General features: G+C 43.8%; 1 protein-coding gene and 1 non-coding gene across 2 annotated transcripts in view; one reads left to right on the top strand and one right to left on the bottom strand.

The window, feature by feature from the left end:
- LOC126106220 (rap1 GTPase-activating protein 1-like) overlaps positions 1-23,378 on the top strand; it is a 397,582-nt gene that overhangs the window by 274,094 nt on the left and 100,110 nt on the right. The gene's annotated exons all lie outside the window — the stretch shown is intronic.
- Trnav-uac (transfer RNA valine (anticodon UAC)) lies at positions 4,872-4,946 on the bottom strand. The gene has a single exon. It is a non-coding gene; the product is annotated as a tRNA-Val (tRNA).

The raw sequence follows: 23,378 nt of genomic DNA, 5'->3' as shown, positions 1-23,378 counted from the left end.
GTCATTGGAACAATGGTCCCAGGTTATGTTCACGCACGAGTCCAGGTATAGTCTGAACAGTGATTCTCGCTGGGTTTTCATCTGGCGTGAACCAGACACCAGATACCAACCCCTTAATGTCCTTGAAAGGGACCTGTATGGAGGTCGTGGGATTATGTTTGGTGCACGTAAACCCCTGCATGTCTTTGACAGAGGAACTGTAACAGGTCAGGTGTATCGGGACGTCATTTTGCGCCAGTATTTCCGCCATTTTAGGGGTACAGTGGGTCCCCCCTTCGTCTTGATGCATGATAACGCACAGCTCCACCGAGCTTCCATCTTGGGGAAGTACCTTGAAAGTGAAGATATCAGGCGAATGTAGTGGTCTGCCTGCTCTCCAGACCTAGCCCCCATCGAGCACGTCTGGCATGCTCTCGGTCGACGTATCGCTGCACCTCTTCAAACCCCTAGGACACTTCAGGAGCTCCGACAGGCACTGGTGCAAGAATGGGGGGCTATACCCCAGCAGCTGCTCGACCACCTGATCCAGAGTATGCCAACCCGTTGTGCGGCCTGCGTACGTGTGCATGATGATCATATCCCATATTGATGTCGGGGTACATGCGCAGGAAACAGTGGTATTTTGTAGCACATGTGTTTCGGGACGGTTTTCTCAATTTATCACCAACACCGTGGACTTACAGATCTGTGTCGTGTCTGTTCCCTATGCGCCTATTCTATTAGCGCCAGTTTTGTGTAGTGCCACGTTGTGTGGCACCACATTCTGCGATTATCCTTAATTTATGAGCATAAGTGTATATTGGATCTAATGGATACATATAGACCTAACCTCTTTGAGGATGTCCGCATTGAAACTGCTGTCAGTGACCATGACGCGGTTGTGGCAACAATGATTAGGAAAGTATAAAGGACAACTAAAACAAGCAGAAAGATATATACGTTCAGTAAACTAGATAAAAAAATCAGTAGTTTAATATCTCAATGAGAAAATTGAAGCTTTCAGCACAGTGCAGGAGACTGTAGAGGAACTTTGGTTCAAGTTTTAAAAAATAGTTGATCATGCACTGGATAGATATGTGCCCAGTAGAACAGCTCATTATGAGAGGAAATGCCTATGGTACACAGCAGCTGTAAAGAAACTTCTAGAGAAACGGAGATTACTGCATAATACGTGTGAAACAAAGCGTAGAGCTGTAGATAGAGAGATACTGAATGAAACGCATTTGGCTGTCAAGAGAGAATGCATGAGGGTTTCAATGTCTATCGGAGCAGAATATTGTCAAGTGATCTTTCATAGAACCCAAAGAAATTCTGGTCGTATGTAAAGGCTGTTAGTGGCACCAAAGTTAGTCTTCAGTCCGTAGCGAATGAGACAGGAATTTAAATTGACCGTAACTTTCAAAGCAAAATTTAAAATGCTTAACGCCGTTTTCAAATGTTCCTTTAAAAAGGAAAACCCAGGATAACTACCACAGTTTAATCCTCGCACCACTGAAATAACGAATGAAATAAGTACCGGATGGTTATAATTAAACTTTCCGTATTTAACACGTTAAACACATAAGCTAATTACCGCATGAGTACCACACTTGGTAGCATTAATGTCAAGGATATGGGGAAGAAAAATAGAACAGAATCAATTCAACAGAAACACTTCTAACGCACAACTACGGTATATCCTACCATTACATACCGGTGCCATTACTGCTACAGAATCTGCTGAACATGGCGCCAGTCAGTGTCCAGAAGAGTCTGAATGCGCAGGATTGCATTCTGCACAGCAGAAAGAAGCATGTCCGTAGGCACGCTGGCTACCTCTTTGGATATGCTGCGCTTCAGATCAGGACATGCGTAAATGTTCCCCTGGTAAAAAAATGGTTCAAATGCCTCTGAGCACTATGGGACTTAACATCTGAGGTCATCAGTCCCCTAGAACTTAGAACTACTTAAACCTAACTAACGTAAAGACATCACACACATCCATGCCCGAGGCAGGATTCGAACCTGTGACCGTTGCGGCCGCGAGGTTCCAGACTGAAGCGCCTAGAACCGCTTGGCCACACTGGCCGGCTCCCCTGGTAAACTCTGACCTTCAGGTAGCCCCACAACCAGAAACTACAGGGAGTGAGATCAGGTGGTCGTACCGGCCAAGCATTTGGAAACGGTCGGCAGATAATTTGATCGTTTTCAAACGTCTTTCGGAAAAACAGATGTACACTCCTGGAAATGGAAAAAAGAACACATTGACACCGGTGTGTCAGACCCACCATACTTGCTCCGGACACTGCGAGAGGGCTGTACAAGCAATGATCACACGCACGGCACAGCGGACACACCAGGAACCGCGGTGTTGGCCGTCGAATGGCGCTAGCTGCGCAGCATTTGTGCACCGCCGCCGTCAGTGTCAGCCAGTTTGCCGTGGCATACGGAGCTCCATCGCAGTCTTTAACACTGGTAGCATGCCGCGACAGCGTGGACGTGAACCGTATGTGCAGTTGACGGACTTTGAGCGAGAGCGTATACTGGGCATGCGGGAGGCCGGGTGGACGTACCGCCGAATTGCTCAACACGTGGGGCGTGAGGTCTCCACAGTACATCGATGTTGTCGCCAGTGGTCGGCGGAAGGCGCACGTGCCCGTCGACCTGGGACCGGACCGCAGCGACGCACGGATGCACGCCAAGACCGTAGGATCCTACGCAGTGCCGTAGGGGACCGCACCGCTACTTCCCAGCAAATTAGGGACACTGTTGCTCCTGGGGTATCAGCGAGGACCATTCGCAACCGTCTCCATGAAGCTGGGCTACGGTCCCGCACACCGTTAGGCCGTCATCCGCTCACGCCCCAACATCGTGCAGCCCGCCTCCAGTGGTGTCGTGACAGGCGTGAATGGAGGGACGAATGGAGACGTGTCGTCTTCAGCGATGAGAGTCGCTTCTGTCTTGGTGCCAATGATGGTCGTATGCGTGTTTGGCGCCGTGCAGGTGAGCGCCACAATCAGGACTGCATACGACCGAGGCACACAGGGCCAACACCCGACATCATGGTGTGGGGAGCGATCTCCTACACTGGCCGTACACCACTGGTGATCGTCGAGGGGACACTGAATAGTGCACGGTACATCCAAACCGTCATCGAACCCATCGTTCTACCATTCCTAGACCGGCAAGGGAACTTGCTGTTCCAACAGGACAATGCACGTCCGCATGTATCCCGTGCCACCCAACGTGCTCTAGAAGGTGTAAGCCAACTACCCTGGCCAGCAAGATCTCCGGATCTGTCCCCCATTGAGCATGTTTGGGACTGGATGAAGCGTCGTCTCACGCGGTCTGCACGTCCAGCACGAACGCTGGTCCAACTGAGGCGCCAGGTGGAAATGGCATGGCAAGCCGTTCCACAGGACTACATCCAGCATCTCTACAATCGTCTCCATGGGAGAATAGCAGCCTGCATTGCTGCGAAAAGTGGATATACATTGTACTAGTGCCGACATTGTGCATGCTCTGTTGCCTGTGTCTATGTGCCTGTGGTTCTGTCAGTGTGATCATGTGATGTATCTGACCCCAGGAATGTGTCATCAAAGTTTCCCCTTCCTGGGACAATGAATTCACGGTGTTCTTATTTCAATTTCCAGGAGTGTATTTCACTAGCGATGTGCGATGGGGTCCCATCTTGCATGAAAACTGTTGAGTTCAATGCGCCTCTCTCCTGTAGGGCGGTTATGACACGCTGGTGAAGCATATCGCAGGAACGCTGGCCGGTCACACTGCGCGTCTTTGGTCCTTGAGCGCCAGCCTTTTCAAAAAAGAATCGGCCAATGATGAACGCTGCCGTGAAGCCACACCATACAGAGGAACTTCATACACAGTGACTGGAGATGAAGATCCCTACAGTCAGGAATTCTGTGAGTTCGCCGTCAGAGAAAAATGAGCTTCGTCTGCCCGCACGATGGTCCAAGGCCAACACTCATCAACTTCAATCCTTGTGAGAAAGTGGAGAGCGAAGTCAACACGTCATTGTGCGTCCTGTGGTGCCAGCTGTTGTATGATATGGATCTTATACTGATACCATTAGAGAATGGTTGGAAGCACCTTCCTTAGAGTTGACCACAGGATGTTCCACTGTCGTGACACAGCATGCGCACTGCCTGATGATCGATAACTGCGCGGAGCATTGTCTGCCATAGTAACAGCGATATCATCAACCAGCTGTGGTCCAACGGTCGTCGGGCTCTTCCCAGAGCGACACCCAGTTCTCCAGTAGATTCAAACTCCTTCATCATGCTCCCCTCGGCAGGTGGATAAGGAAGAGCCTTCCGTAATCCTTTCAGCTGGCCATATTCTCGAAGTGCAGGCGCAGCATTACTGTTGTTTTGATAACAGAGTAACCAGTAATGCCCTTCGCCTTTTGTCCAAGCTCATGTTGACACATCCACAAGTGCACTGCTACTCGACAGCTGATCACGACATTGCACGGTGGAAATCATGCACCCCATATTCTGGGGATTAATGCTACCAAGTTAGGTACTCGTACAGTAAAAGGTTTCCGTGTTATAACGTGTTAAATAGGGACAGTTTAATTATAACAACCCGGTCTTAGTGTCATGGGTGTTGATAAACAGCTGAAATTGTTAAAATTGAACAAAACTCCAGGGCCCAATGCAATCTCTGTCAGATTTAATACGGAATTTTCGGCATGTTAACACCTCTTTTAACTATAATCTATCGTAGATCCCTCGAACAAAAAAACTGTGCCCAGTTCTTGGAAAAATGCAAAGGTCACACGCATTTACAAGAACGAAATTAGAATTATATATTAATACCTAGCTGCTGACGGGCGTTGATATATATCAACGGGGACAGGTGAAAATATGTGTCCCGACAGGGACTCGAACCCAGGATATCCTGCTTGTAAGGCAGACGCTCTATCCATCTGAGCCACCGAAGGCACAGAGGATAATGCGACTGCACGGACTATGTCGCGCACGCCCCACTCCGCGGGACCCACATTCTCACCATATATCTCCACACACTACATTCGTAGTGTTTTACCAAGTACTCTAAGAGTTCGGGTAATATGTGTGCATCCGTATAGAAGAGGAAGGTCATGGACGGTATTGCCAGAATTATATTCTTATATGGACATAACTGGAATACTCTCTTTCAAATTCTAAAGGTGGCAGGGGTAAAATACAGGGAGCGAAAGGCTATTTACAATTTGTACAGAAATCAGATGGCAGTTATAAGAGTCGAGGGACATGAAAGGGAAGCAGTGGTTGGGAAGGGAGTAAGACAGGGTTGTAGCCTCTCCCCGATGTTATTCAATCTGTATATTGAGCAAGCAGTAAAGGAAACAAAAGAAAAATTTGGAGTAGGTATTAAAATCCATGGAGAAGAAATAAAAACTTTGAGGTTCACCGATGACATTGTAATTCTGTCAGAGACAGCAAAGGACTTGGAAGAGCAGTTGAACGGAATGGATGGTGTCTTGAAGGGAGGATATAAGATGAACATCAACAAAAGTAAAACGAGGATAATGGAATGTAGTCCAATTAAGTCGGGTGATGTTGAGGGTATTAGATTAGGAAATGAGACACTTAAAGTAGTGAAGGAGTTTTGCTATTTGGGGAGCAAAATAACTGACGATGGACGAAGTAGAGAGGATATAAAATGTAGACTGGCAATGGCAAGGAAAGCGTTTCTGAAGAAGAGAGATTTGTTAACATCGAGTATTGATTTATGTGTCAGGAAGTCTTTTCTGAAAGTATTTGTATGGGGTGTAGCCACGCATGGAAGTGAAACGTGGACGATAAATAGTTTGGACAAGAAGAGAATAGAAGCTTTCGAAATGTGGTGTTACAGACGAATGCTGAAGATTAGGTGGGTAGATCACATAACTAATGAGGAAGTATTGAATAGGATTGGGGAGAAGAGAAGTTTGTGGCACAACTTGACCAGAAGAAGGGATCGGTTGGTAGGACATGTTCTGAGGCATCAAGGGATCACCAATTTAGTATTGGAGGGCAGCGTGGAGGGTAAAAATCGTAGGGGGAGACCAAGAGATGAATAAACTAAGCAGATTCAGAAGGATGTAGGTTGCAGTAGGTACTGGGAGATGAAGAAGCTTGCACAGGATAGAGTAGCATGGAGAGCTGCATCAAACCAGTCTCAGGACTGAAGACCACAACAACAACAACAACAACAACAATGGACATGGTGTCTGTTCTTTCGGACAGGTCCGAAAGAATAGACACCATTGATGACCTGCATCCGTCTAGAACGCGGGGGGCGTGCGCAAGATAGTTCCTGCAGTCGCACTATTCTCTGTGCCCTCGGTGGCTCAGATGGATAGAGCGTCTGCCATGTAAGCAGGAGATCCCGGGTTCTAGTCTCGGTCGGGGCACACATTTTCACCTATCAGCACCTGAAGGTATTAATATATAGTTCTGATTTCGTTCTAGACGGCTGTAGGTCGATGTCTGAAAGAACAGACGCCACATCCATATCAGTATACGTATACGTATACGTTTACAAGCGCTGACTGGAAACTTCCTGACAGATTAAAACTGTGTGCGGAAAGCTGGATGAAGTCTGGAAGGTAGGAAATTAGGTGGTGGTGGAAGTAAAGATGTGAGGGCAGGTCGTGAGCCATGTTTGGGTAGCTCAGTCAGTTGAGCACTTGTTCGCTACAGGGTAAAAATTCATTCTGGAAAGAGTCCTCTAGGCTGTAGCTAAGCCATGACTCCGCAATATCTTCTTCTCTGGGATTGCTCGGTCCACAAGGTATGCATGACAGTTTCTTTGGTTATAAATTAACACTTTTTGGATTTCTTACGTTATTATTACTTTTATGGAGGGTAGGAAGTCTAACGGGCCCACTTGGAGCTGGAGAGGCACCACTGGACGTTTTAATTTCTACTGTCTATACTTTTCAAAAAATTCGTATAACTTTGTCACCATGACCAGGAAGGATTCAGGATTCACATTCATAGCAGTGAAAGTTCAAAAACATAACAAAATAATTTTTTTACATGTGAAATTTCACCATTTTTTCACTTCCTATTGGCTGCATTTGTTGCTGTTGTTGCTGTAGGTACACTTTTCTTCGTAAGTAAGAGAGTTTCTTCGATGAATTTTGCTCAGCACAGAAACCATACTTACAGGTGTATGAAACTCTAGAACAATTCCAAATCTGTTAAAAACTGTGGTAAAAATTGAGACAGTTAACTATAAAATTTGAATTTTTTTTTAAACATGAAGTTTAAAATGTAACAGCTCATTCATTTTTTCATAGGTTAAATAGATTCTAGAGTTTCAATGACGTGCAAAAGCTGAAGTTCGGTGTAGCTGATGGCTAGGCTCTGAGCACTATGGGACTTAACATCTGAGGTCAGCAGTCCCCTAGAACTTAGAACTACTTAAACCTAACTAACCTAAGGACATCACACACATCCATGCCCGAGGCAGGATTCGAACCTGCGACCGTAGCAGTCGTGCGGTTCCGGACTGCGCGCCTAGAACCGCTAGACCACCGCGGCCGGCAGCTGATGGCTAGAACGATACAAATATTACAAAGTACGATTGCTAGTCACAGAGTCCACGGCTCTTTCGTATAGAGGCTGCTGGACGGAAAGGTTGACACGGACAGTAACGTCGTCTCAACAGTGACTCCAGAGTGAGTTCCTGACTGATGGAATGCTTTCGCAATCGGGTCCTGGCGCAGGAACGTCACTCGGCGTGAAACGACCTGTTGTGGTCCGAGTGCCAGCCTAAACACTGCCCATGCTCCAGGGTATTGCTGGAACTATTTTCAATCATGCGGCCCGCGGAAAAGTCCCCGGGACCATTGATTCCTGGTGGCGCTCGGGTGGGTACCTGTTGTCAGAGAGGACCGTAGCCCTCTCGTCTTTCATCCTCAGAGGTGTCCGTTGCCCGCATAGTCCGTGTGTGTTGCAGGTTGCTGGCTGAACAGGTGCAAGGCTCCTACACAGCAGAGAAGGTAGGAGGAGATGCTCTGGGGGAAGTGTAGTTGTCAACCGCGGGTCGTGATTCTTTTTAGGATAGATCAGTCGGCAAAGCACTTACCCACGAAACTCAAACGTCCCAGGTTCGAATCCCATTCTGGTACAAAGTTTTAATCTGCCAATAGTTTCAGGATAAGTCGATCCCTGCGAACACGGTTGTTATCATCCAGGTAGATGAGGGTGTACACAGTAATCTCATTATGAAGAAAGGGTAATATTTGGTCACTGAGATGTTAAAAAACCTGGTTGCTGTTTATAGTAATCTGAATGAGTGGGTCCACTTCATGGTGCGGAAAGTGTGTCGCAACATCACAAGGCCTCCTCTGTAGGCTGAATTACATCCTCCACACACTGCATGCTAAACGCCTCATTGATCGGCCAGTGCGCTCAACGCCTCGCATCATCTGATCAGAGGCGAAATCGCGACTCGCCGCACTAGAGTACACACCTACTCTCCACTATTATCCAGTTACTGTACTGGTTAGTCCATTGATGGTAGCGAAGAAGCTACATCACATGAATAAGGCATTGTGAAGGCATGTATCAGTGCAACTATTATCAGTCCCGTGTCCCTCCTGCGAAGATGGTATAATATGCACTCTGCATATCTTGAACAGGGAAACGAAGTTGTAAAAACTATTACATTTTTTGTTATCATGCAAGGTCGGGTGAGAGATAAAGTATAAAGGGGGTTACAGAATGACGTTTTAAATGTTTGGAAAATTGTGGAGGACAAAATTTTGAACCTTTTCCGGGTTCCATAACTCAACCGGTAAAGACGGCATCCTTACAGGATCATTTTGTTGTTCGTGTGTCTGTCTGGCAGAGTGTTAAAAAACCCCTTTGTTCAGTAACGGGTGGTCGCATCAAGATTCAATATATGTCATATCTTAATGTCTGCAGTCTCTAAGTCAATGCAATCGAAAGAAATGTCAATTTATGTAACACATTTTCTTACTACAGCGCATTTCCCGTTGACCTACATTCTTGAAATTTGAAAGACGCAAGGTTTCACAGTACAACTAAAGAAAAGCCCGTGAAGTGTTAATTTGTAATTATATCGCACGAAAAGAAATTTTTTATCATTTCTTATCAGACTGTCTGCCTTCTGGGCCTTCTCTTGAGACCCCTTTTCCTCAGGAACGGGTAGACGTATGAAGTTGCAATTAATGTCGCATATCAAGAACTATGATACCATGGCGGTGTAATAAATGTAAACTTCTAACTCTACGCAGTCAACAGATCGCCCATTTATTTCACCTATTTGACACTGACAAACGACTTATTAAAACCTATAGCGTATTTCCCGTTGACCTAGAATCATGAAATTAGGCAAGAAGCAAGTTTTAAGGGAGACAAGACGTCAAACGGACCAACTTGGAGCACAAGAGGTACCACAGGACATTTTAATTTCCACTATCTATATTTTTACAAATAAATTCATAGAACTTTGTCAGCATGACCAGAAAGGATTCAGGATTCACACTCATAGCCGTGGAAGTTCAAAAACATACCAAAATAAATTTTTTCTTACATGTCAAATTTCATCAATTTTTTCACTTACTATTGGCTGCATTCGTTGCTGTAGGTGCACTTTTCTTCATAAATAAGAGAGATTCTTCGATGAATTTTGCACAGCATACACACCATACTTACAGGTGTATTAAACTCTAGAATTTTTCAGATCTGTTAGAAACTGTATTAAAAATTAATATAATTAACTATAAAATTTGAGTTTTTTTCTAAACATGAAGTTTAAAATGTAACAGCTCATTCATTTTTCATAAATTAATTAGATTCTAGAGTTTCATGGTTTGTATGCTGTGCAAAATTCATCGAAGAAACTCTCTTACTTATGAGAATAGTGTACCTATAGCAACAAATGCAGCCAATAGTAAGTGAAAAAATGATGAAATTTTACATGCAAAAAAATTACTTTGTTATGTTTTTGAACTTCCACTGTTACGAGTGTGAATCCTGATTCCTTCATGGTCATGCTGACAAAGTTTCATGAATTTATTTGTAAAAGTATAGACAGTGCAAATTAAAATGTCCTGTGGTGCCCCTCCTGCTACAAGTCGGCCAATTTAACGTCCTACCCTCCTTAAAAGTAATAATAAAGAAATAAATCCCAAAAGTGTTAATTTATATTTATATCATACGAATTTTTTTTTTCTTATTTGTTGTCCGACTGTTTTCCCGTCCGTCTGTTAGACATATTTTCGTCAGGGATCAATAGACACATCAAGTTGAAATCTATGTCACGTACCAACGTTCATGGTCTGTTGGTGCTGAAAAAGTGTTAAGCTTCTAAGCCAATGCAATCAAAAGATACAACCATTTATGTCACATATTTTGATACTCGCAAATTCACTCCTTGAAACCTATAGAGTACATTCCGTTAATCTACAATCATGAAATCTGGAAAGAAGCAAAGTTTCACGTTACAAGTAAAGGGAAAAAATCATCAAATTGTTTATTTGTAATTATATCACACGTAAAAAAATATTTCTTTGGTCATTTGTTATCGGGCTGAAACTTAGAACATTCTTGAAAGTCATGAAATCCCCGGGACTGTTATCTTGCCAGTATCAGTCTCGATGAGAGGCAAGAATCGTCGAGATTCTTGATTTCCATGATGGATGAACTCTCTCCATACATAATTAAGTTTGTACGAAGGAATCAGGGCGCAGGTTGTACTCGAACGTAGCCAATTTTTTATTATATAAGCAACTTATATCCGGGATTGTTAAATAAAGTTTCTACAACACTATACACATTCTATGCATTCGGTAGGCTAAATGAAGTATCAGAATACCGTGTTTGGAAAATGTTTATTGAGAGTATAGTACAATCAAATACATAGCACTGTACCTGTGGTTTCATTACTGTAACGTTATTGCTCCCCATCAAATTCGTTACGTAATGTACTACGACGAACTATGTTTTGTCTCTTTCTCTGTAGGATTCCGCTCTCCTCTCTGATAATATTAAGGGCTGTAAATAAGCTCAGATGTTGTCCCTACTGGTTTTGAGTACACAAGAGACGTTACATAATCCTAGAGGAAAAAGTTAAGAGGGATGGGGTCAAGGGAGCCCGAAGACCAAGGGTAAGGACATCCCCTTCCTCTCAGCCTGAAGTCGTCTGTGAGATATGCTCTGGCCTGAGGGTCAAAGTGCGCTGCAGCGCCATCTTTCTGGAACCACAAACTAGAAAGCCGTTGGAAGGGCACGTCTTCCAAAAGTTCAGGCAAGGCATGTCCTGAAAGTTTAAATACGAGGGACCTTCAATAAGTAACGCAACATTTTTTTCATAAAACTGGATTATTTTAGTCAGTATTGCAGTATACAATATTTAAGAAAGGGGATCGCAAAATTTGTTCAAACTATCGAGGAATTTGTGTTACAAACACATTAATGAGAATTTTTGCGAAAGTAATTAAAAGCAAACTGGAAAAAAATTTTAGAAACCAAGAAGAACAATGTGGATTCACGGCTGGGGGATCATGTGTAGACAATATTTTCACATTACGACAGATTTTGGGGAAACATAGGGAAAAATCAAAAAGTATAGGATTAATTTTCATAGATCTATAAAAAGCGTATGATACTGTTCCAAGAAAATTACTTTGGAGAGCACTACATATGGCAAACATAAACCCTTCCTTGATTAAAATAATACAACAGATGTATAAAGATAACATTTGCCAAGTGAAAGTTGGTAATAAACTTTCACAGAAATTTAGAACAAGCAAAGGCCTTTTACAGGGCTGTCCCATGTCACCATCATTATTTAAAATCTATATAGATATTAGCCTTAGAACATGGTCTCGTAAATGTAATAGTATGGGATTAGAAATAAGAGATGGAGTTTACCTACATCATTTATTATTTGCTGATGATCAAGTAGTCGTAGCACAAGATGGGGAGGATGCTAACTATATGTGCAATCAACTAGCAGTAGCATACAATACTTGGGGTTTGAAGATTAATTACCAAAAAACAGAATACTTGACTAATGATTCAGATGAGCTATACATTGAAGGAAAGAAAATCAAAAAGATAAACACTTTCTGTTATTTGGGATCCATTTTAGAAATCGAGGGAAAATCAGAGTCAGAAATCAATAAAAGAATTAGTAGCGGACGGAGGGTCATTGGGATGCTTAACTCAGTCTTATGGAGCAGGAATGTAATGAGCAGAACTAAAAAATTAATATACAAATCCATATTAGAGAGTGTGGTTCTGTATGGAACGGAGACCTGGACAAGTAACATGAAGCACATTAAAAAATTACAAGCTCTAGAGATGGACTTTTGGAGAAGATCGGCAAGAATCTCCAGGAAAGAAAAGATAGGGAACACCGAAGTAATAAGGAGAATGGAAATAAAAGAAAGAATATATGACGTAATGGATAGGAAGAAATTACAGTGGTACGGGCATGTACGATGAATGGAGGAAGCCAGAATACCAAAATTGAGACTGGAGTGGGAACCGGAGGGGAGAAGAAGAAAAGGACGACCTGTGACCACCTGGCTCCAGAATGTACAGCACACAATGAGGAGAATGGACGCAGAGGAAGAGGACACACAAGCTCGAAACACCTGGAGGAATATTTTGAAAGTATAGTTTAAGAACGTTTATTGTTTGTATTGTAATTTCCAAGTAAATTATTATGTTGGAGATAAGCCTCTGTAATGAGGAAAAGCTCAAAAATTAAAAAAAAAATTGCAGTATACTGTTTCCCACTCTTTTGGCTACAAAACCCTATATTTGAGCAAATTTTCCGTTCTGTGCGAGGGCCTAAGGTCACCTAAGCGGGACCCCTGTGGGTCCACTTGGTACAACTCTACTGGTAAACGTCAGAGCCAACGTCTCCCCATCATCATTCATTCACTGGATCAAACAGGTGGAAGTGGGAAGATGCGAGATCCGGACTATTGGGTGAATGAGGAAGAACAGTCCAATGAAGTTTTGTGAACTCATCGCGCATGCAAAGACTTGTATGAGACCTTGCGTCTTCATGGACAAGGAGAAATTCGTTTATATTCTCGTGCCTTCGAACTCGTCGAAATCGTTTCTTCAATTTTCTAAGGGTAGCACAATATACACAACTAGCCATTAAAATTGCTACACCAAGAAGAAATGCAGATGATAAACGAGTATTCATTGGACAAATATACTATACTAGAACTGACATGTGATTGCATTTTCACGCAGTTTGGGTGCATAGATCCTGAGAAATCAGTACCCAGAACAACCACCTCTGGCCGTAATCACGGCCTTGATACATCTGGGCATTGAGTCAAACAGAGCTTGGATGGCGTGTAGAGGTACAGATGCCCATGCAGCTTCAACATGATACCACAGTTCATCAAGAGTAGTGACTACCGTACTGTGACGTGCCAGTTGCTCGGCCACCATTCACCAGACGTTTTCAGTTGGTGAGAGATCTGGAGAATGTGCTGGCCAGGGCAGCAGTCGAACATATTCTGTATCCAGAAAGGCCCGTACAGGACCTGCAACATACGGTCGTGCATTATCCTGCTGAAATGTAAGGTTTCGAAGGGATCGAATAAAGGGTAGAGCCACGGGTCGTAACACATCCGAAATGAAACGTCCACTGTTCAAAATGCCTCAATGCGAACAAGAGGCGACCGAGACGTGTAACCAGTGGTACCCCATACCATCACGCCGGGTGATACGCCAGTATGGCGATGACGAATACATTCTTCGAAAGTACGTTCACCGCGATGTCGCCAAACAGGGATGCGACCATCATGATGCTTAAATAGAACCTGGATTCATCGGAAAAAATGACGTTTTGCCATTCGTGCACCCAGGTTCGTCGTTAAGTACACCATCGAGGGCGCTCCTGTCTGTGATGCGGCGTCAAGGGTAATCGAAACCGTGGTCTCCGAGCTGATAGTCCATGCTGCTGCAAACGGCTTCGAACTGTTCGTGCAGATTGTTGTTGTCTTGCAAACGTCCCCATCTGTTGACTCAGGGATCGAGCCGTGGCTGCACGATCCGTTACAGCCGTGCGGATAAGATGCCTGTCATCTCGACTGCTAGTGATACGAGGCCGTTGGGATCCAGCACGGCGTTCCGTATTACCTTCATGAATCCACCGATTCCATATTGTGCCAACAGTCATTGGATCTCGACCAACACAATCAGCAATGTCGCGATAAGATAAACCGCAATCGTCATAGGCTACAATCCGATTTATCAAAGTCGGTACGTATTTCTCCTCCTTACACGAGGCATCACAACAACGTTTCACCAGGCAACGCCGGTCAACTGCTGTTTGTTTATGAGAAATCGGTTGGAAATTTTCCTCATGTCAGCACGTTGTAGGTGTCGCCACCGGCGCCAACCTTGTGTGAATGCTCCGAAAAGCTAATCATTTGCATATCATAGCATCTTCTTCCTGTCGCTTAAATTTCGCGTCTGTAGCACGTCATGTTCATGGTGTAGCAATTTTAATGGCCAGTAGTGTATTTCGGAGTTGATCGTTTCATCATGGGGAGGACAGCAAACAGAATAACCCCTTCAGAGTCCCAGAAGCCCTCGGCCATGGCTTTACCGACTTAAGTTGCAGTTCTGAACTCTTTCTTCGGAGGAGAGGTGGTGTGGCGCCTCTCCATGGATCGCTGTTTTGTTTCCGGTTCGAAGTAATGAACCCATTTTTCATCGTCTGTGACGGTGTTCGTCAAAACATTGGCACAATCAGCCTCGTAACGGGCAAGCAGCTCCGAACAGATGGGCCTTAGTTGCTTTTTATGGTCTTCGGTCAGGCGGCGAGAAACCTAGCAGACACAGTCCTTGTAGTACCACAAATGGTGGCTGAGTGTGTCGGAACTATCAACAGAGACGTTCAGTTGAGGAGCGAGGTGCTGGATTTGATCCGTCGGTCACCTCGAATGAGAGTGTCCGCACGTTCCTACATAGCACTAGTCACAACTGTGTCCGGCCGGAAGACGGGCGGGAAACTTGCGCTGTCTTGTTGCGATAATGGCAGACGCCTCGCCTAACGACTCTCCGTGCTTTTATTCACTGCCAGATCTCCGTAGACATTTTGCAAACTTCTATGAATATCTGATTCTCCGCCAAAAGAAACTCACAGCCCTCTGCTTAGAAACCACCATCGTTACATGCGCCATTCTCAAGGCTATGTGTAGTACCACCTCTTATGGGAACTTCGTGAAGCTCTACAGGCTGAAGCGGGAATATTCCACAGTACCCCACAACAGATTCCGCATTTTTTCGATCGAAATTGGCCAAGAAAAAATGGGTTGCATTCCTGAACGCCCTTTGCACTATGCACCGTTCAAACTGTCTGGTAAGATGTGTCGCCCAATACGGTGATCTCCAGAAGTTCCAGCCCATATGTTCACTCAGATTATCACCTTGAAATTTCTCATACAGGTAGAGCGTAGATTTTTAACAGCCCAGTGGTGGCTGTAGAAAGTTTATTCACATTTCCGGTTATAGGTTCCTTGTATCAAAATATTCGACGTTTCATCCTCCAGAATCTCTCAAACCATTAAGACATCGTTCTGTAACGCCCAGTGTATATTGGTCACCGAAGAATGCGTATGAGAGTCGAAGAAATGTGATGGGAGTGAAACATGATTGTAGCTTAACCCCAATGTAATTCAACCTGTATACTGAGCGAGCAGTAAAGGAAAACAGGGTAAAACGTAGAAAGGGATTTCTATTTCAGAGATCAGATAGAAAAACTTCGCTGTTTGTCGGTGCTTTTGTAATTCTATCTGACGTAGTTAAGGATTTGAAAAAGTAGTTGAACGGAATAGATAATGTCTTGAAAAGAGGTTATAAGTTGAATGTCGACAAAATTAAAACAAAGGTAATGGAATGTAGGGGAATTAAGGTTATGCTGACAAAATTAGATTAGGAAACGAGACACAGAAAGCAGTCGATGGGTTTTGCTCTTTGGCAAGCAGGATAATTGACGACAGTCGAAGGAGAGAGAATATACAACGCAGACTCACATTAGAAACAATGCGTTTCTGAAAAACATAAATCTGTTAATATTGAATATACATTTAAGTGTTAGTAAATATTTCTTTAAGTTTTTTTAACGGAGTGTAGCCTTGTACGGCAGTGATACGCAGACGATTAGCAATTCTGACAACAGCACAATAAGATACTTTTGATATGTGATGCTATAGTAAAATGCTCAAAACTGGATGAGTAGATCGAATAAATAAAGAGGAGACTATGAATCGAATTGGAGAAAAATAATTTTATGGCACTATGTCAGGTAATGGACGTAATCGTGTGCACTATTGCGTTGTTTTTGTGCCGCACACGCACAGAAATACGATGAATACCTGTCCACGTGCACCAGCCATGTACTCGTAATACAATGTGAAATGAAGATGGAAGCGCAAGATAAGTGCTTGAAAATGATCCACGGTTGAAACTGACCAGTTGCGCAGGGAGTAAAACGGATACAGCCTATTTGAACAATCCTTACGTTCTAAAACACATTGAGGCTGTGTACTCCAAAAAAATTAAATTTTATGACAATACTTCACGAAAGGAAGTCATAGTCGGCAGGACGCATTCTGAGGCATCAAGAATCGCGAATTTGGTAATGGACGGAAATATGGAGTGTAAAAATGTAAAGCTGCATCAGCGTTCTACATCTAGGCTACATATATACTCCGCTAGCCACCAAGCGGTGGGTGGTTGAGGGCACTATTCGCGCCAAATTCATATTCCTCCCCCCCCCCCCCCCTCAGTGTTTCACTCGCGGATCGTGCGAGGGAAAAACGACTGTCTGAACGCCTCAGTACGAGTACTAAACTTTCTATGAGATTTGAAACGCTCTCGCGATGGCTAAATGTGCCAGTCACAAATCTTGCCGCTTTTCTTTGGACCTTCTCAATCTCTTGAATCAGACCCAACTGGTAATGGTCCCATGCAGACGAACAATACTCCAAGACTGGACGAATTAAAGTATTGTAAGCAATTTCTTTTGTTGAAGGACTGCATCGCTTCAGGATTCTACCAATAAACCGCAATCTAGAGTTCGCCTTACCCGTTACTTGTGTAATCTGATCGTTCCATTTGAGATCACTTTGAATAGTCACACCCAGATACTTGACGAATGATACCGCTCCGAAAGACTGGGCATTTACTTTGTACTTGTACATTAATGGAGATTTTCGCTTTGTTGTGCGCAGTAGGTTCCACTTACTACTATTGAGGAATAACTGCCAGTCATTACGCCACGCATTTATTTTCTGCAAATCCTAATTGATTTGTTCACAACTTTCGTGTGATACTACTTTCCTGTAGACTACAGCATCATCGGAAAACAGTCTAATGCCGCTGTCAATACCATCAAACAGATCGTTTATGTAAATCGTAAAAAACAGCGGACCTATTACGTTGCCCTGAGACACACCTGATGTTACGCTTTTTTCTGTGCTCTCTGTCTGTTAGAAAACTCCATGTGTCATCGGATAGACCGTAAGCGCGCACTTTTTATGGCAAGCGACAGTGCGGAATGAGTCGAACGCCTTTGGAAAGTCGAGAAATATGGCATCAACCTGGGAGCCGGTATCTAGAGCCTGTTGTATTTCATGCACAAAGAGGGGCAGCTGTGTCTCGCATGACCGCTGTTTCCCAAAATCCTGCTGGTTTCTGCAGAGTCTAGGAAGGTCATTATGTCTGAAAAGTTTGTTCCATGATTCTACAACAAATCGATGTCAGTGAAATTGGCCGGTAATTATGTGCATCCGATTTTGTACCCTTTTTATAGATTGCTGTGACCTGGGCCTTCGACGACGACGACAACAACAACAAGCAACAGGAATCTTAGCAGCAGACTTCGATAATTTCTACGTTTCTTGGAAACACAAACATGCAGAAATGTCTAAATGATAACTACCTCACCATTTCCTTTTGGACACTATTGCAGGGTCAGCTCTTGAAGCCATTTTAAGGTGATTCATTGTTACGCTGTAGTAATTACACAATTCTGTTGTAGAACCTTATAAAATATTCTGCTTCAAATGTAGTGAGGTATCTCAAACAAAATGATAACATGCATGCTACTAGCGGGTGTTACGAAAACATCAGTCAATCTGTCATGTGAAGCCAAACTTCAGCATTTGTCACACGACATTCTGAAACTCATCCATCAAATAAATGAGGTAGATACAGTATTTCTCAATTTTCTAAAAGCATTGTACTGGGTACCACACGAACTGTTACTAACCAAAATACTATGAGAGAGGTCAACACAAAGAAATTGTGACTTATTTGAGGATTTGTTGGTAGAAAGGGCGCAGCATGTTATCCAGGATGAAGAATCTTCGATAAAAGTACAAGAACGAGTGATGTAAAAGTAATGCCTCTGAATTTTTGGTAGGAAAACTCTTTTTTTAAGTAAAAGAGACTTTATTAACACTCGAAATCTTCGTTCTTATATTGTTCGACATAGTCTCTCTGACGACGAGCACATTAATTTTCTCCCATGAGAGACCAGTGTATTGATACCGTCACTGAACAATGTTTGACATTGTTGACGGAGCCACAATCTCACCTCTGCTAGCACCGCTTCGTCACTATCAGAGCGAAGTCCTCGAAGCCGTTCCTTAAGTTGTGGAAACAGATGAATACCGAAAGGGGACAAGTGGGAACTGTGTGGAAGGTGATCGATGACAAATGATTCCAAGATGTCGGATTGTTGCAGATGTCGCAGCGCTCGTGTGTAGTCCGGCGTTATCGTGCTGAAGGACAGGGTTCTCTAGCGGAAAAGGGAAACAAACATGTAGACATGAAGAAAAAAGATGTAGAATGCTCATAAAGCTTGTTTTATTTAAAAAGCTTTAAGAGTTTTCACCTAAAATTTTCGGAGGTATAGATTGAAAATGGTGCTGGTGTACGTAAATGTGAAATTATTCACTTTACAAAACGAGAAAAAAGTCGTAGTACCCTATGAGTTCAAGGCCAATAAACCATTATTTCAATTAGTCTCCCTGTACAAACACGTAGGCGTATGGATACGAACTGGAATAATATCATAGGCTCTGTCGCAGACAAAGCAGGTTGTTGACATCAGTTTGTTGGCAGGATACTGCCAAAATGCAATGAGGCCACAAATAACTCGTGCGTCGTTTCTTAGGATGTTGCTCAAATGTCTGGGACCCAGAACTAATACAGGATAATAAATGCATACAGAGGAGGGCAGGATAGATGATCACGACTTCGTTTGGATCACGGAAGGTGAAAAAGAGTTAAGGAAATTTTGAAAAACCTAAATTGGCAGGCGCTTGAAAATACACGCCAATTAATCTGCGAAAACCCGTTTAAAGTTTCAAGAACCAATACTGGGCGTGGACGAAAGAGATATTCTTCAGCTTCCTTCGTATCTCTCGCGTAGGGATGTTGAAGACAATGTTAAATGAATTGCAGTAAGCACAGAGGTATTTAATTAGTTGATCTTCAATCGACCGTGACTGGAAAATGAAGGAAGTCTTTCCAAGTACCTCTGCTAAGCACATCACAGTGGCTTGCATAATATGTATGTACGATGGTCGTTCAGTATGCCACACACTTTTTTAAAAAGTCATTAATATACATAGACATACATCCTTATTACACTCCTGGAAATGGAAAAAAGAACACATTGACACCGGTGTGTCAGACCCACCATACTTGCTCCGGACACTGCGAGAGGGCTGTACAAGCAATGATCACACGCACGGCACAGCGGACACACCAGGAACCGCGGTGTTGGCCGTCGAATGGCGCTAGCTGCGCAGCATTTGTGCACCGCCGCCGTCAGTGTCAGCCAGTTTGCCGTGGCATACGGAGCTCCATCGCAGTCCTTAACACTGGTAGCATGCCGCGACAGCGTGGACGTGAACCGTATGTGCAGTTGACGGACTTTGAGCGAGGGCGTATAGTGGGCATGCGGGAGGCCGGGTGGACGTACCGCCGAATTGCTCAACACGTGGGGCGTGAGGTCTCCGCAGTACATCGATGTTGTCGCCAGTGGTCGGCGGAAGGTGCACGTGCCCGTCGACCTGGGACCGGACCGCAGCGACGCACGGATGCACGCCAAGACCGTAGGATCCTACGCAGTGCCGTAGGGGACCGCACCGCCACTTCCCAGCAAATTAGGGACACTGTTGCTCCTGGGGTATCGGCGAGGACCATTCGCAACCGTCTCCATGAAGCTGGGCTACGGTCCCGCACACCGTTAGGCCGTCTTCCGCTCACGCCCCAACATCGTGCAGCCCGCCTCCAGTGGTGTCGCGACAGGCGTGAATGGAGGGACGAATGGAGACGTGTCGTCTTCAGCGATGAGAGTCGCTTCTGCCTCGGTGCCAATGATGGTCGTATGCGTGTTTGGCGCCGTGCAGGTGAGCGCCACAATCAGTACTGCATACGACCGAGGCACACAGGGCCAACACCCGGCATCATGGTGTGGGGAGCGATCTACTACACTGGCCGTACACCACTGGTGATCGTCGAGGGGACACTGAATAGTGCACGGTACATCCAAACCGTCATCGAACCCATCGTTCTACCATTCCTAGACCGGCAAGGGAACTTGCTGTTCCAACAGGACAATGCACGTCCGCATGTATCCCGTGCCACTCAACGTGCTCCAGAAGGTGTAAGTCAACTACCCTGGCCAGCAAGATCTCCGGATCTGTCCCCCATTGAGCATGTTTGGGACTGGATGAAGCGTCGTCTCACGCGGTCTGCACGTCCAGCACGAACGCTGGTCCAACTGAGGCACCAGGTGGAAATGGCATGGCAAGCCGTTCCACAGGACTACATCCAGCATCTCTACGATCGTCTCCATGGGAGAATAGCAGCCTGCATTGCTGCGAAAGGTGGATATACACTGTACTAGTGCCGACATTGTGCATGCTCTGTTGCCTGTGTCTATGTGCCTGTGGTTCTGTCAGTGTGATCATGTGATGTATCTGACCCCAGGAATGTGTCAATAAAGTTTCCCCTTCCTGGGACAATGAATTCACGGTGTTCTTATTTCAATTTCCAGGAGTGTAGTTCTTCACATTTGAAGTTTGTTCTGTGCGCCAGTGAAGTTTCGAAACGTTCTGGCAGATGGCAGAGCAGTAGTACAGCGTCAAAATGGCGTCTGCATACGACTCACGTTACAAGCAGCGTGCTGTTATTGAATTCGTGTGTGCAGAAAAAGAAACCGTGGTGGACATCTATAAACGTTTGTGTGCAGTGTGTGGCAATGCTGCAGTCGATAGGAGTACTGTTGGGCGATGGGGAAAGAAAGTTACAGCCTCAGGGAATGCAGAAACAGCCACATGATCAGCCACGTTCGGGACGTCCTGTCACAGCCACTGCTCCAGATTAGATTAGATTAGATTCAGTTTTCGTTCCATAGACCCAAAAAATGAGATGATTCTCGTGGGTGTGGAACATGACAGAAAGTATAACATGAAAACATAAAACATTCGAATATAATACTTACTACCCTGATAATTTGTCAGAAGATAGTCGAAACAGGTTATTACAATGCAGTAAACTGGAACAGCTAATATTTACAGAATCAAACACTGTTACGCACTATTAATAAATTTATCATACACAAAATACCTAATCTGGACTGTTGTGACCAAGTGTTGTCAAAATTGAAATCTAACAGATATTTTTAGTTCAGCTGGCTTAACAGTCTCTGTTAAGATATTCATCGATGGAGTAGAAGGAGTTGCCTATCAAAAAGTCTTTCAAGCTCTGTTTAAACCGTGCTTCATCTGAAACCTAGTTTTTAATAGTTGCTGGAAATTTATTGAAAATGTGTGTTCCTGAATATTCGATCCCTTTTTGGACCAAGGTAAGTTATTTTAGGTCTTTATGTAGATTGTTCTTATTCTGAGTACTGATACTATGTATTGAGCTATTACTTGCAACAAATTTCATTAATAAATATACTGAAAAGCAGTGGTAAGAATACAAAGTTCCTTTAATAGGTTTCTACATGAAGTTCTTGAATTTACACCACAAATGATTCTTATTGCACGCTTTTGCACCCTAAAAACTTTTGCTCGGTTTGATTAAATGCCCCAGAATATGATCCCATATGACATAATAGAATGAAAGTAAGCAAAGTATGCAAGTTTTTTTATACTTATATCTCCTACATCTGACATCATTCTCACTGCAAATACAGACTTGTTTAGGCGCGTAAGAAATTCTGTGGTATGCCCTTCCCAACTGAATTTATTATTGAGTTGTAATGCCACAAATTTAACACTGTCAACCTCTTCAGTCTGCATGTCTTATATGTTATACTCATGCTGGAAGGAAATCTCTTACATGTTCTGAGTTGCATATAGTGCGTCTTCTCGAAGGTTAATGACAGTGAATTAGCTTTAAACCACTTAATAATATCAGTGAAAATTTGATTAGCAGCTATTTCTAAATCTGTACTTTACTTGCTACTTATTGCAATGTTTGTATCATCTGCAAACAAAACAAACTTAGCATCTGGCAATCTAACAGATGAAAGGTCATTAATGTACACAAGAAAAAGCAATGGACCCAAGATGGAACCTTGAGGAACACCACATGTAATTAATTCCCAGCCAGATGAAGACTGACTGCACACTACACAGATGTTTTGCAGTGACACCCTTTGTTTCCTGTTAGATAGATCAGTCTCAAAACATTTCGCAGCATTGCCGGTGACTCCATAACATTCTAATTTACTTAAGAGAGTGCTGTGTTTCACGAAATCAAAGGCTTTTGACAGAAAATACCAATAGCCTCTAATTTATTATCTAATGAATTAAGTACATTCTCACTGTAAGTGTAAATAGCTTTCTCTACATCAGAACACTTCAGAAATCCAATCTGTGACTTGGACAATATATTATTTGCAGTCAGATGCTTAAAGAGACACTTGAACACAACCTTTACAAATATTTTTGAGAAAACTAGCAGACATGCTGAATCGTGTGGTTGCCATTGTTCGTGCCGACCTGCGCATCACAACTCGACAATTGGCTCTACAGTTGTTGGTCAGCATTGTAAGTGCATCTGCAATAATCGAGACTGTCGGATATTCAAAGAAGTGCTCACGCTGGGTTCCACGAATGCTCACAGCGAACCACAAGATTTGACGGAAGGCCATTTCATCTGAATTGTTGGAGCATTTTGAGACCAACGGAGAGGCCTTTCTGTCATGGGTCGTTACGGGGAACGAAAGTTGGATGCACCAGTTTGCGCCGGAAACAAAAAGGCAGTCACGTGGACTGACATCACCCTCATTCACCACAAAAGAAGACATTCAAGACAACCTCCTCTTCCAGAAAAGTCATG

This window comes from Schistocerca cancellata, chromosome 10 (assembly GCF_023864275.1).
Source record: "Schistocerca cancellata isolate TAMUIC-IGC-003103 chromosome 10, iqSchCanc2.1, whole genome shotgun sequence".
In the NCBI taxonomy this organism is placed as follows: domain Eukaryota; kingdom Metazoa; phylum Arthropoda; class Insecta; order Orthoptera; family Acrididae; genus Schistocerca; species Schistocerca cancellata.
The sequence above is the reverse complement of the archived record's forward strand: the minus strand, read 5'-3'. Positions and strand labels throughout refer to the sequence as shown.